At 35.2% G+C, this 15,813-nt stretch overlaps 1 protein-coding gene and 1 pseudogene across 1 annotated transcript in view; one reads left to right on the forward strand and one right to left on the reverse strand.

The window, feature by feature from the left end:
* Positions 1-15,813, reverse strand: part of LOC134845134 (26S proteasome non-ATPase regulatory subunit 1-like) — a 428,069-nt gene that overhangs the window by 59,241 nt on the left and 353,015 nt on the right. The window lies entirely within an intron of this gene.
* Positions 6,428-8,413, forward strand: LOC134844974 (MFS-type transporter SLC18B1-like; annotated as a pseudogene).

A 15,813-nucleotide genomic window follows, 5' to 3' on the forward strand; every position in this document is an offset into this window, starting at 1 on the left:
AAATGCGGAGCTTTGAAATAGTTTTTTGGTCGAACTTTTGCTACATAGCATTAGCAGTTTGATAAAACCTGTAGCTGCTTTATTGGTGGCTAGTTCTAGTAAAACTACAAGCGATCGTGGAGCCGATGCGAGAGCGTGATACTCATCAAAAGAAAATTTCTCAACTTGCATTTTTAGTCTTTTCTTTTTGCCTTATTTTACATTGTTTTGCCTGTTTATAGCTTTTTTTGCCTTTTCCTCGCTTGTGTTTGCGAAGTGCAGTTTTGCCTCTATGCCAAAAGACTTATAGTCAAATGTTAAGTCCTTCGGTGGCTTGATTCAGATTAGATTTCGTTCGTCTAATTATTCGATCTCATAAAAATGAAATCTAGGCGTTGGCTGATCGATTTAGGCAGATTTTTTGTGAAAGTCATAATTGGCCTGGTAAAATGAGTAATACTGTCTTTTTTTCAAAATATGCTTACCCTTGCTAACAGGAAAGGCGTTGCAACAAGTGATTATTACTTCAATGTTTGCACGTTTTTCTACAAACGTACTATCTATCTCGGCATGTTTAAACTTTTTCAACGTAATCTTATTGCAAGTTAGTCACTGTTTGTCGCTAAATTTGAAATAAGCAACCCAAAAGTGAGATGCTGTTATTTGTACTTTAGAGCTTGCAAATTGGGTCTTCAAATATGAATCCCAAATCTTTTTATGGACGAGATACAAAGATTCTTGTGAGTTTTTTTGAAAAATATCATTAAAAAGGTTGAAAATTTTCATAAACGTTGAAATACATAACCCCATAATTGGATGCTCTCTGAGTAATCTCAGGGGCTTCTAAAACTTGCCTCAAAATTTTTTTGAGTTGCTATGGTTTGAGTTGCTGTCAGATTACTTTCAGACATTAGAAATTGTGCCTTCAAATTTGGCTGCTCAAATCTTTTTAGTTTCCGAGACTTGACGTTTTTAAATAATTTTTTCAAAGAAATTATATAATAAAACTTGACAAAATTTAAAAGTCTAAATTATGTAGACAGGCATTGTCGAGGTACTCTCAGATGTTGCAAATCTTTCCTCCAAAGGTGACTGCTTTTGCTTTTGAGAGATGTCTTCGAAATATACAAAAAAAAAATTTGAGTAAAAAACCTTTCAAAGTTTGAAATTACCAATTTTACAGTGGGGTGTTTTCTGGGTACTCTGGGGTTGCAGATCTTTCCTGCAAGTTTGGTTGCTCAAATCATCTTAGTTCCCAAAATTTGCTGTATTTTAGATTTTTAAATTTTTTTCTTAAAGATAAGATCTAGAATAAATTCCAAGTTTGAAATACTCAACACTGGTGGGATGCTCTCAAGGTAATCTGAGGTTTTTTGTCTAAATTCCAATTATGACTACGCAGCCATTTTTTGAAAGTCGACCCTTTGGTGGGGGGATGTCAGGTTACTACCAGCAACTGCATGTGGACCCACATCCTATTAAAATTGCTCAATTTTTTTCATTAACTTTCAACTAAATTGATAAAAAAAAGAGTCAGATTTGTTTTAAATTGATTACGCTGCATTATGAATCCAAATATGACTGTTTCAATTTTTTTCTTATGCTAAATAAGACTTTTTATAAATCTTTCGAAACAAATAAATAAAGATAAAATCAAAATTCTGAAAAGTTGAAATTCCTAACTCTATTATGCGGAAAATTGTCATATTATTATCAGACGTTGCAATTATTGCCCTCAAATATGACTGCTCAAATCTTTTTAGTTTCTGAGATGTGACTTTTTTTTATGATTTAATTTTCACAGATATATATCTATCTCTTGTAATTATAAATGATACTATTCAAAGCGTGCTTCACTATCTTGCAATGTCTAAGCTTTTTCAAAATATTTTTTTGCAAGTTCAATGAAAGAATTTTTTCACTTTTAAGCTATATTGTATATTGCAATTTTTTAAGTTCTTAAAAGTGAACTCTGTGCTTATTTCAGCCTTAATGAATTAAGCAACCGATTAGTGGGTTACGTTCAGGGTTTTTCGAGAGGTTGGGAAGTTGCCCTCCAAATATGAATACCAAAGACTTTTTACTTTACAAGATATGACTACTTTTGAATTTTTTTTCAAATATGTTCAAACACTTAAATGAAAAACTTCACAAATTTTAAATTTTTCAACTTCAAAGTAGGGTGGTTTCTAGATACTTGCAAGGGTTGCAAAGTTATCCTCTGAAACGACTGCTCAATTGCTTTTAGATTGTCGAGATATGACGTTTAATCAATTTTTTCAACAAAACAGCAATTGAAAAGAAAACGTTTCAAAAATTGAAATTTCCAAATCAATAGTGAGCTGGTCGGAGGTACCATCAGAGGTTGCAAATCTGCTTAGTGTGATTGCACAAATTATCTTAGTTTCTGATAAATGGCGTTTTTGAGCTTTTTTTCAAGTTTTGCAAAAAAAATAAGATCTAGAAAAACTTAGCAACATTTCAAATACTCACCACTATGGCCGGGTGCTTCAAACAGATTAACTACCCCAAGATATGCTAATATTGAAAAGATATGAAAAAAAACATTGAAATGAATGCAACCGTAACAATAGACGGGGGCATCCAACAAAGCTTTCATAAATTTTTTCAGCTTAAATGTTTCCGGAACTAAAAATGTGAAACTGCAAAATTACTGTGATTCAGATCTTCGTACTTCAAACTCATAAGCAAAGAGTCAATATTTTGAAGTTAATTACGCTGGGTCATGAAACCGAATTATGAATTTGTTGCTGTTGACTATTTTGGAGTTTTGCTTACGAGTTTGAAATACGAAGATCTGAAACCCAGTAGGTTTCAGGTCTTCGTATTTCAAACTCATAAGCGAAACTCCAAAATGGTTGACAGCAACGAATTCATAATTTGGTTTCATAATTTGGTTTCATAATTGTCGAGGTACTCTCAGATGTTGCAACTCTTTCCTCCAAAGGTGACTGCTTTTGCTTTTGAGAGATGACGTCGAAATATATAAAAAAAAGCTTGAATAAAAAACTTTTCAAAGTTTGAAATTACCAATTCTACAGTGGGGTGTTTTTTGGGTACTCTGGGGTTGCAGATCTTTCCTGCAAGTTTGGTTGCTCATATCATCTTAGTTCCCAAAATTCGCTGTAGTTGAGATTTTTAATTTTTTTCTTAAAGATAAGATCTAGAATAAATTCCAAGATTGAAATACTCAACACTGGTGGGATGCTCTCAATTTAATCTGAGGTTGTTTGTCTTAATTCTAATTATGACTACTCAGCCATTTTTGAAAGTCGACCCTTTGGTGGGGGGATGTCAGGTTACTACCAGCAAATGCATGTGGCCCAACATCCTATTAATATCGCTCTGTTTTTTTTCATTAACTTTTAACTAAACTGAGATGAAAAAAGTCTGATATTTTAAATTTGATTACGCTGGATTTCAATTTTTTTCTTTTGCAAAATAAGACTTTTTAATTATATTTTCAAAATTTTTCCAAGAAATTTGATAAATAAAATTTGACAAAAACTGAAATTCTAACCCTTTTAGTTGGGTGCTGCTAGGGTGCTCTCAGGGGTTGCAAATTAAGCTTCGAGTTATGACCTTTTAATTGTATTGTTAAAATTTTTGAAAGAAATTAGATAAAGATAAAATTAAAATTCTCAAAAGTTGAAATTCTTAACTTGATTGTGCGGAAAATTGTCTTATTGTTATCAGGCGTTGCAATTATTGCCCTCCAAATGTGACTGCTCAAATCTTTCTAGTTTCTGAGATGTGACGTTTTCTTATGATTTATTTTCTCAGATATATATCTATCTCTTATAATTATATATGATTCACTTAAACGCGTGCTTGACTATCTTGCAATGTCTAAGCTTTTTCAAGTTTTTTTTTGCAAGTTCAATGGAAGAGAATTTTTTCACTTTTAAGCTATAATGTATCTTGCAACTTTTCCAGTTCTCAAAACGAATTCTGTGCTTATTTCAGACTAAATTAGCAGCCGGGTAGTGGGTTGCTTTCAGGGTTTTCCCAGAGGTTGGGAACTTGCCCTCCAAATATGAATACCAAAGACCTTTTACTTTACGAGATATGACAATTTTGAATTTTTTCAAATATGATCAAACACTTGAATAAAAAAATTTCACAAATTTTAAATTTTCAACTTCAAACTAGGGTGGTGTCTGGATACTCGCAAGGGTTGCTTTCAGAAACTTCACCGTGGGATTAGGAATTGCATAGCATCTGTTCTCCGCTTTATTCGTTTCTAGTGTTTATGATTAATTAAGTCTCTCTGGCCAAGCGGCTAGTAGGTTAGACTCATAATCTGTAGGTCTTAGGTATGAATCCGAGACGTAGCCGAAGTTGGACTGATTCGAGGCTTATTTCTACTTTTTTATTGCTCTTTATAGAGCCGTGTTCTTGCTAGTGTTTCGAAATGCAGCTTGGCCTCTGTGTATAAACGATATATCCATGAATGGTTTCAACGCTTAGTTTTTTTGCTTTGAGGGAACGAAAATTTTTGGTTACAAGGCAGCAAAAGAAAAAATCTGCTATCCGGCATTATGAAAGTTTTTTAGGCCTCCAAGAACAAAAAATCAGTTTTTTCGGCTATCCGGTAACGAAGTTTTTTCGGCTATTGGGTTCTTTTTTTTGTATCCGAGTATTGGGCTCCGAAACATGACGCCAACATGAAATCGTGGCTTATTTTTACCACACCGTTTCCATTCGTAGTTTTCACTCAGTTCTCTGAAAACTCAATTCCACTAGAATTTATTGCCTTCCAATTGACTCTTTTATGACAAAAAAATCCTGAAAGAGTAAAATGCGTCAATGCTTTAGAGTGCAAGCGTTTGCTCTGGATTTGCATGTTTTACTAAGCGTAAGTAGTCTTCAGATTTTTTTGTTTAACGCTTATGTTTTAGTTATGGCTTAGTTGGCATATTATAGAACTTTTTCGTAAAGTTTTTCTATATTATAGTTGCTCCTAATGTTTTTATTTACCTCTGCTGTTTGTAATTTTACTAAATTGACTTCGTATAATTTTTTTTTATTTTTTTCTTTTGAAATTTTTTTTGATTTATTTTTTTCAGCCTATTTTTATCAATTTAGTGACCTAATTTTGAGTAATTTTAACGGAAACGTCTCACATCTGGATTGCAAAGATGCCAAAATTTTTAATAGAATCAAAGTTCAAGTTTTTCATTATAGCAATTTTTATCCGGCTTTTTTTCACTTTTTTGGCTTAATAGGTTTCGGCCTATATTATATTGGTTTTTTGGTCTCATTTTGCGTCTTTCAACGAGCGAAAAAAGTTTTGCGTGTGAGTGTCTGTGTTTTGAGGCTGAGGGGGACTTAATAACTTCTCATTAGTCTTAAAGTTTTGACTTTTTGCTTTTGATTTTTTTCTCTTTGGGCTTAATATGTTTTGGCTGAGTGGCCTGACGAGCAAATAAAATTTATCCAGTGTTTAGAGCGTAAGGTGAACTTATTAACTTTTCAGATGTCTGATGTCTGGTTTTTTTCCGGCTTAAATTTTTTAATTCTTTTTTTTTTTGGATTAAAGGGTTTCTGACAAGTTTTTTTGGCTTTGCTACCGCTGGGTACATTATCATTCAAAGCTTATTTCACATTACTTTGTCTTGGCATGTTTTTGTTTCAAACTAGCCTTATTCATTCTAATAGATCCAGTTTTTTTCGACCTTTGTATTTTAAGGTTGAGTAATGACAATAGTCAGATAATTGCAATTAACTTCAGAACAACACTTGAATTGTAAACTGAGATTTGCATAGTATGGCAATTTGTTTCTTCAAAACGAGTCCAAAAATTTAATCTTAAAATGTCTGTAGCTCCGGTAAAACCAATTCTTTAATTATTAATTCTGCATTCGGTTTGTGGATCTGGTTAATTATTGGCACTTCGGCTTACATAGGGCATCCCTTTTTGATGTTTTTTCGGCCAATGTTTTACATAATTCAGTCGCCCTTTATGAAAAAAAAAGGAAATAAGAGAAAAAATTAAAATACTTGAATAATTTTTCGGTTGTTTAAAAATTGTTCCTCTTAATTTAACTTCTTGAATGGTTATCTTTCTTTTCCGTAGCGTATGTTTTGCATAATTTGAACTATAAAACATCTTTAATAAATTTGAAGGTGAAAATATCCACCTAATTGTTTAGAATTTAGGTCAAAAGTTTGGATCTTCTAATTGGAATCTGAAATCCAAACAAATAAGCAAACATTGCTGATTGCCAAAAGTTTCAATCCAGTTTATCATTTCCAGAACTAAATTGTCATCTGTAGTTACTCCCAAACTAAATTAAATAAGTTGTGGTTATCTCAGGACATGAAACAAACCAAAGTAATATATAAAGAGAACGCTAGCTATGGAAAAAATGAACATACGGTCTCCTTCTACGAGCGGGATTCTCTCGTTGAACCGGCACTCGAAATGACCGAGTTTAGACGGAAAGTGGTCGTTTTCATTTGCGCATGGACTATCATCTTAGAAGGAATTAACCTGTCATTACCTGGACCATTTTTCCCAAAGGAAGCTGACAACAAAGGTATGTACTTTGGTGCGTCGCTTCATTTTGCTATTAGGAGAAATTATTCAAAAAGTTTCAAACCATTTTTTTACTGGTGATTTGATCTTAACTTTTTTCAACAAAAACACCTAGGCATCAAGTTCTCTGAGTTTAAGTTTCAGCTTGGTGTCAAATAAAAAATGAAATGGTTTTGATCGTATTTGTTCGTGCAGTTCCGCCAAAGCTGAAACTGAGAAAACTGGAGTTTTATTCCAGGTCTTTCGCAGACAGAGATTGGACTCGTGATTGGATCTGCCGACGTTGCCAACTTCTGCTTCGCCTTCTTCGTCGCCAGCACCGTCTCCCCGACGAACATAAAATTCTTCTTTTCAGTCGGAATGATTTGGTCATCTCTCACCGTCGGCTCATTCGGCGTTCTCGGGGACTCGCCCGACGGCTTTATTTACTTCATCTCGTGTCTCGGCTGTCGAGTCATGAATGGCTTCGGAGCTTGTATGTTGTATACTACTGCCAACCCACTCGCTGTTCAAATGTACCCGGAAAAAGCTGGCGTGATCACTTCCATAATCCAGACATGTCTGGGTTTGGGTTTGTGCATGGGGCCACCTCTGGGCAGTCTTTTAATTCCGCTGGGGGGCTACAAAACTCCATTTCTTGTTGTCTCGGTGATCGAGTTCATAGTTTTCATTCTAGGTTGCATTTTTGTTCCATCGAAAGGAGCGAAAGCTAAATCAAAAATAAAAGGTTCCGATTATGTGCGATTTTTAGTAAAACCATCTACTCTAAGCGCTGTCATTCCGGCAGCAGCAATCTTTTGTATAGTCGGGGTTCGAGACTCAGCCTGTGCGCTGTACTTTGAAAACGTTCTCGGATTGGATAACGTTACGGTCGGCTACGTTTTCATCGCCAACTCAGTCGCCTATTTCATCACGTGTCCTCTAGTCGGCATTTTAGTCGAGTTGGGTTTTGGAACATACGCCGAAGTCGTATTTCAAATCTCGGCGCCTATAATCTCTTTCGGATTTTTCCTTCCGAAGATAGTGCTCGCTCTGGAATCTGTCCCTTGGGGAATACTGATCCTTTTTGGAAACGGGTGCGCAGTAGCTTCTGTGATGAACCCTACATACCTGATTCTAGAGAAAGTGGCAATCAAACAAGGAGTTACAGACCAGCAGCAAATCAAAACTATGGCCGCGTCATGTTACAATATGATTACATCATCTGGAGGCACTTTCGGGTCTTTTGTTGTCGGAGGGTACCTCAACGACCAAGTCGGTTTTTACTGGATGTACCTGGCTTTCACTGGATTCCTGACAGTTACTTCAACCTGGCATGTGATATTCTTATTCAAGAGTAAACTAGTCAGAAGAGTTTATTATGACCCCAAAATTGGCGCAGAGACAAAGGGTAAAAGCGTAGTTCTGACTTACAAAGCAACGGACAGTCAAGTTGAAATTGTAACGGATGACGCACGCAGAAAACCGAAAGTTTCAGAACTGCTTGTAATGAGCATGAGCAGGTCACAATGTTTGCTCAAATGAAGTTTCGATGGGCTCAAAATTGGGTTTTGGGACAAGCAATAGAAAACACCCCCTAATATGGTTTTCAAAACAAAACATCTGTCATTATAAATGAAATCCCATGTCATCCTGTGTCCACCTGGCCTCAAAACTATTTCTAGCAATTTGATAATTTTCTTTGTGAGTATAATTTCGTTGAACGTGAGAAAAATCAATGTGTGCACCAAATCGTGAACGTGAGAAAAATCAAATCAGAAAAATAATTGCAGATATATTCAAGAATTACTCTTAATCAGATTTTGACTGGTGCCGTTTCCTTGGTATATTTTGTAAATCTTAAATCCATCCAGATCTGTTTAGTCTCTACCATTGAATAATCCCCTCCTAACACCGTTCAAACCATACCCTCCCTTCGCCTGCGAAATGAAGTATTAAACTGAGATGAATAAAAAAGTAGAGACAAAATAATATGAAATTTATTGTGAAATGTAACATTATATGAAACGTAATACGTAGCAACTACACTAAACAGAAAATGAATAACTTTTTAAAAAAATTTAAATTTCATGAAGAACCTCTCAAAAAATGCATCATAAAAGGTTATAGTCGATTTTAATTGAATATATTGGCATAAAAATTTTAGGATTAAAATCCATTTTTAATGGATTAAAATTGACTATAATGGATTATATTGACATAAGAATTATTAGGATTACAATCCATTTTAAATTGATTATAATCGATTCTTTTGTAATTTAATATATACTGACCATATTATGACAATTTAATCGATTATGATCCATATGTGCTCGGTGTGGGAAACCAACTGACGAAGTACCACATCCGTTCGCGTTGTATTTGCGAACGTTAAAACAAGAAAAAACGCTGGTCTATTGTAAACTGCATTCTTTACAAGTGAAACGCATGAACAACTCAACGCAAAAGATTTGATTTTGTGAAGTGAAAATAAGTTGTAAGTTTGTCTTCAGAATAATGTTTTTGTTTTAAAAAAGTTGCTAAAAATGTGTTCAAAATTTCATGAGGGTGATTCATTAGTTCAAACGCACTTTTAGCTGGAATCCTTTTCTTTTATTTTTTTTGGACAAGCCTGTATGTAGACTAAGTGTTAGAAAACTGACAGCTAACAATAAATTAAAAACGAGTTTGCTCGAATCAGGGCGAAGCCCTGAATTTTCCGACTGCCTTTTAAGGTCTATGGAGCAGTAATTACATGAAAAAAATTAAATGTAATAAAATAAAATTATTTTTTTTTCTAAAGTTTGAGTTTTTTTGCAAAAAACCTCCCTGGACACATGTCATATTAAGACAAAGTGATAGATTATGCTCATATTAACAGATAAATTGTGGCATATAGTCTTCATTGAATCAACTTCGAACGACTTCTAATACGGATTAAATCTCCGCTTACGCGTTATTAGCGTGAAAAATATTGCGCGTTAAATTTTCCAAATTGGCCAAAATGGTAATCTTTAAACCCCCATTACTTTACAAAAATTGATCACAGATGAAATATTTTTTTAAATTTAAGCTCAAGAAAACAAAAAATTTCGATTGATCTTTAAAAAATTCCGTCAAAAATGGCTAGGTAAAACGTCAAAATTTGTCTGAAGAAAAAAACCCACCCCGAGCACAAATATTCAATTACTTTCGTTACGAAAGTCGGAACAAAACGGTTGTGGATAAAAGCTCAAAATACAAAATACTAGATTTCGTGTTGATCTCCATACAAGGAAAATGCTCATCACTTAATTCCAGACAAGAAAAACGAGTGTCATAAAAATTCATGAACGAAGTCATTTAAATCAATATACAAGTTTTAAACTTTCAAAAAATATGTTTGTCATAGAGTTCCTATGATAAACATTTTTATGAATCTGGACAATAAATTAAAAATGGAAGGAGTTTACATGGTCCAGATTCAGTTTTGGATCCCAAATAATCACAAGCTACACTAAAACATTTCTACATGCTTCATTGATTCTTTCGTGCAGCCAAAATTTTCCCGAGCTGTATAACCAGGGGAGAACCTACGACTTCCTGCCAGAGTTTTCAAGAGTCCACGGTAATTATCCAAATCTTGCCAGAGGCCATACAAAATACCTTCCACGAAATCAACAATTTATAACAAAAATGTTTAATTTTTCTGTCGCCGAACAATTTTTTTAGGCTCGAGCAAAGATTTTCAGTAAAAAACAATTTTTCATTCAAAAATGTAATTATTTTGATGTATAATGTAGTCCAGACTCCATTTTTCAAACAAAAGTACAAAAAATCAATTTGGCTGTTTCATGTGGAGGCATAGTTAGTTTATTCTTCGTTGGTTTCAAATTGTAAGATAAGCTGCAATACCACAGAAAACATTTTGAAAGTAGAAGCCATCTAGCCACATACTAAAAGGTATGTTTTTTTATATCATAACTCTCTGAAAATTTCAAGCAATAATTTCAATGGTGAGTGTGCGAAAGCATTTTAACTTGCCAATTAACTTATGAGTTTTTCATATATGAGATTTTTTTTTTTGGTTTGTTATGCTTTCAGACAAAATCAAAAACGTTTACAAAGCTTATAAAATAACCAAAAGTACATGACAGTTCAGGCCCGGAAATCCATGGAAACCCCTGCAAAACCTGGGCATGTTTTTTCCTAAAGCTCAGCTAAGCTCAGCTCAGGAATATACTCCCATGGTCAAGGTAACGCGAGTTCGTTTTTTGAAAAGTTGAGATAAAAATAAACAATTAAATCTGCCAAAAAAGGAACGCATCATTGTGATTTTTTTCGATATATCCATTTGAAGCTCTATCTCAGAATAAAAGTTATTGAAAAAACAGAATTATCTTCCGATGAGTAACACTAGGAATCGAACAAGAATGCGCTTACCTTTCAACGTACTTAGAACAGAATGATAGCGATTCACACATTCAGATGTCAAGCTTAGAAAACCAGTCACAACCTTGATACATTAAAGTCTATCTAATTCCAGCTACAGCTTAATATGGTACAGTGCACCGTATCAGATTTTTCCTCTCGAAAACTTTTTACAGCGTAATTTTTGGGTATCTGAAATTGGGGTATTTAGCTAAAAGTTAGCGCAAACAGCTTGAACAGTTACAGCGTTTTAGTGTAATCTTGTTAAAATTTTTTAACTTTTTCCTAGGTACTGGGGAAATTTCAAGTTCGCCTGTACAAAAAGGAACCAAATTGTCTAGTGAAAATTTTCTAAGTGGTGTTCCTCTACCGTTTTGATCGCTGGCCTGACCGGTCTGTCAATACAGTGAAATTGGCGTTTGTTACGTCCGGAGGTTCTAAGTGACACAGAAATTTTGTCAACTTGGTCGTCTTTCTCCTGATCTCGCAACCAGGGTGTTGAAGTGACAAAGGCAAATGGGGCAATCTGGAATATTTGAAACTGAGATTGGGCAGTCAGTTAGTTTCGCTTGCGATGTGGTCGGATTCTCTTCTTCAGATGAAAAAAGAATATTGTCTCCTGATAATTTTGTTTTTCTGAATCTTTTAATGTTCTTTTTTTAGGAGGAGACACCGCAACATTCTCCAGGACTGGAGAGGCTACTACAAAAAGGGTGGAATGACCCATCAGGAGATTGAGGAGGAAGCTGTCAGGTCGACCAATATTTCTGTCTTGTCCAATGAAAGTTCTGGTGCGTCGTTGTTCTGAAGAACTGGTTTGGTTGCAGTATTGCAAAAATTGAGCTGACTGACTGGGAGTGGTGATGAATTGCGCAGCTTGGGGAACGAGGGTGAGGAACTCGCAGTCAATTTTCTTTCTGGATATCAAGTTTGGCGGCAATAAGTGTTCGTTGACTGAGGAAGATGTCGACGATTGTTGAGTGCGGTTGGTTGAAACCTTTTGACTAACAGTAGATTTAAAGAGGACTATTTGTCTACAATTTTAGATGACCTTAAATGACTTTAATTGATTGGTATTATGTTGCTTCCCGATAATTTTCCATTTGATGTGACAATTTTTATTACTGGTTTTATGAAATATTTTGCTTGAAGGTTTTAAACACAGAGCTTTGCCGGATTTCCGATCTATGATTTCTTTTTTTTTCTGAAAGTTTTCACCCAAATGGGCCTCGCTAAAAATTTTCTTTCTATTTATTTGGCACTTTCACACTGGTCAAGTTGTTAAGAAGTGGTCCGAAACGGAATGTGACCAGGAAGGCCAGTATCGTGTTCATTCTCAATAGAGTCACCATTGCTAGGACTCCTTGTTTATAGACAGGATTTTGTACTGGAACCTTCTACCACTTGCAAATTTGGTGAGAAAGTTTTTTAATGCCGTTTACTGGGGCGTATCATCCATTGATGAGGACTTGATCATCAACCGAGGACTCGCATCTCTGCTGTTTTCGCCCTTGTGTATATAGTTGACTCTAAAACAGCTCTCGTAAAACTCCCGGGGTTCTTCTACAGTTACCGCATCTCTGGTAACGTTACTCTTGTCTGAATTATTTTTTGAAATATGGATTTGTTTGAATAAAGACCAAGATATGCCTTATTTTCTTCCAAAATGAAGTTTAAAAAAATATGTTTTGATCACCGAAACCTAAATTAAATTGATGGCGTCAATGATTAGTTCAGGAGTTTCCTGAAAATTTTGTGGGTTTTCATCCAATTGCATAGCGACTTACTCGCAATTTGAGGTCTGAATAATACTTTTGAATACACCGCAAACTCTAAAATTTCGCACTGGGCAGAACATATGCCAGAAAATATGACACTTTTAATGAAAGGTTTAGTTAATAATTTGATTTGAGATTCCGGTCTGTCAATACAGTGAAAGTGGCGTTTGTTACGTCCGGAGGTTCTAAGTGACACAGAAATTTTGTCAACTTGGTCGTCTTTCTCCTGATCTCGCAACCAGGGTGTTGAAGTGACAAAGGCAAATGGGGCAATCTGGAATATTTGAAACTGAGATTGGGCAGTCAGTTAGTTTCGCTTGCGATGTGGTCGGATTTTCTTCTTCAGATGAAAAAAGAATATTGTCTCCTGATAATTTTGTTTTTCTGAATCTTTTAATGTTCTTTTTTTAGGAGGAGACACCGCAACATTCTCCAGGACTGGAGAGGCTACTACAAAAAGGGTGGAATGACCCATCAGGAGATTGAGGAGGAAGCTGTCAAGTCGACCAATATTTCTGTCTTGTCCAATGAAAGTTCTGGTGCGTCGGTGTTCTGAAGAACTGGTTTGGTTGCAGTATTGCAAAAATTGAGCTGAGTGACTGGGAGTGGTGATGAATTGCGCAGCTTGGGGAACGAGGGTGTGGAACTCGCAGTCAATTTTCTTTCTGGATATCAAGTTTGGCGGCAATAAGTGTTCGTTGACTGAGGAAGATGTCGACGATTGTTGAGTGCGGTTGGTTGAAACCTTTTGACTAACAGTAGATTTAAAGAGGACTATTTGTCTACAATTTTAGATGACCTTAAATGACTTTAATTGATTGGTATTATGTTGCTTCCCGATAAGTTTCCATTTGATGTGACAATTTTTATTACTGGTTTTATGAAATATTTTGCTTGAAGGTTTTAAACACAGAGCTTTGCGGGATTTCCGATCTATGATTTCTTTTTTTTTCTGAAAGTTTTCACCCAAATGGGCCTCGCTAAAAATTTTCTTTCTATTTATTTGGCACTTTCACACTGGTCAAGTTGTTAAGAAGTGGTCCGAAACGGAATGTGACCAGGAAGGCCAGTATCGTGTTCATTCTCAATAGAGTCACCATTGCTAGGACTCCTTGTTTATAGACAGGATTTTGTACTGGAACCTTCTACCACTTGCAAATTTGGTGAGAAAGTTTTTTAATGCCGTTTACTGGGGCGTATCATCCATTGATGAGGACTTGATCATCAACCGAGGACTCGCATCTCTGCTGTTTTCGCCCTTGTGTATATAGTTGACTCTAAAACAGCTCTCGTAAAACTCCCGGGGTTCTTCTACAGTTACCGCATCTCTGGTAACGTTATTCTTGTCTGAATTATTTTTTGAAATAAGATAAAGACCAAGATATGCCTTATTTTCTTCCAAAATGAAGTTTAAAAAAATATGTTTTGATCACCGAAACCTAAATTAAATTGATGGCGTCAATGATTAGTTCAGGAGTTTCCTGAAAATTTTGTGGGTTTTCATCCAATTGCATTGCGACTTACTCGCAATTTGAGGTCTGGATAATACTTTCGAATACACCGCAAACTCTAAAATTTCGCACTGGGCAGAACATATGCCAGAAAATATGACACTTTTAATGAAAGGTTTAGTTAATAATTTGATTTGAGATTCTGATTATTGGTTGTTTTTGATAACTTTGGGAGGATGAAATGGATTGAAAAATAATAGGGCAAAAACTTTGTATATTTTTTGTGCAACTGTGGATTCTGTTAATAAAACGAGTATTTGTAAAATTGTCCGTAGCGACTAGTTTATACAAAGAATTGCGTTTTCCATACAGTTTTTTTTACCGGCTTAGTCCAACAATAGTTTTTAGTTTGCAAATTTTAGATCATGGAAATGTTTGGAGGAATGAAATACACTAGAAGCTTTTAGATTCTACAAAAAACTCATTGGATACAGTTTTTGCATGTTTTGACTATGTTCCTGTGAATTCTAGGCCACCTGAAATTGTGTGCGGCATCTATTATGACTTTTTGGCCCGGATTGGATCCATGCAGTATGGATAGTTCGGCTCGTAGAAGACGTTTGAGGGGTTGTCAATTTAAATACATCTTTCAATTACTACTTTAGGACTCTACATACGGTTTTCAGTACGATTGTTCAATTACTACTAAAGAACTCCAGAACGTATTGATAAGTGAACCGATTCTGCAAAAACATTTTTTGTTATTGCCGTGTGCTGCATTTCGCTTTATCTTCAAGGTAGGGTCTTCCGATTGATTGGCGTTTTGCAAGTTTCGCTAATGGTAGTGTAGCTAAGACATTGTTCTCAACCTGACTGGGATACGTTTCGTTTTTCTAGCAGATGATACCCGCCCCTGATGTCTGGACCGAGGATGAAGTCTGAAAGTGAAGCCAATTCGTTTAACCAGCATTCAAAGCTTCGGTCGCTGTTAGAAGTTGCGTTAACTTTCCGAATAGATATCACTTTTGAAAACATGCAATTTGAGTTATTTAGAAGAATAAGTTTTGCTCCGATGAAATATCGACAAACAGCATGGTACAGTTGATTTTTTAATTGATTGTGATAGGCGTGATCTTCCAATCAGAAGTGATATTCGGGAGCTTCGTATATGAACAGTAACGAGACCAATTTTGCAGAATGTTATCTGATTAATCAAAAAATGAGTTGGAAATGTTCAGCAAACATCGCTAAAATTTGATTGGTTCAAAACAAAAAAATCGAACTTTGACGGCTTTTTGCGGTTGATTGGCATAAATTCTTGAAAAGAAATCTGATTGCCTTCATATGGAAATATACCAAATAAGAAGCTAATTCGATTGGAGGAAATTTTAGCGCCCCCTTGCGGGTAATTACAAAAATTTATACTTGACTGTGATTTTTTGAAGCTAGAGGGTAAAATTTTTGTACCCTCTTGAGGATAAAAACCGCAAAAGACGGTGAATCTTATGAGTAATATATAAAGTACCGAAATTTAATTAAATTTAGTAATTCAGTGCAAATTCTGTCCAAACAAGAAAAGTACAATTTTTGTACTTGGTTTATTATGGTGAAAACTCCTGAGAAAAATGTGGATATGAAATAATGGAAATGTCTG

This window comes from Symsagittifera roscoffensis, chromosome 4, assembly GCF_963678635.1.
Source record: "Symsagittifera roscoffensis chromosome 4, txSymRosc1.1, whole genome shotgun sequence".
NCBI classification, from domain to species: Eukaryota; Metazoa; Xenacoelomorpha; order Acoela; family Convolutidae; genus Symsagittifera; species Symsagittifera roscoffensis.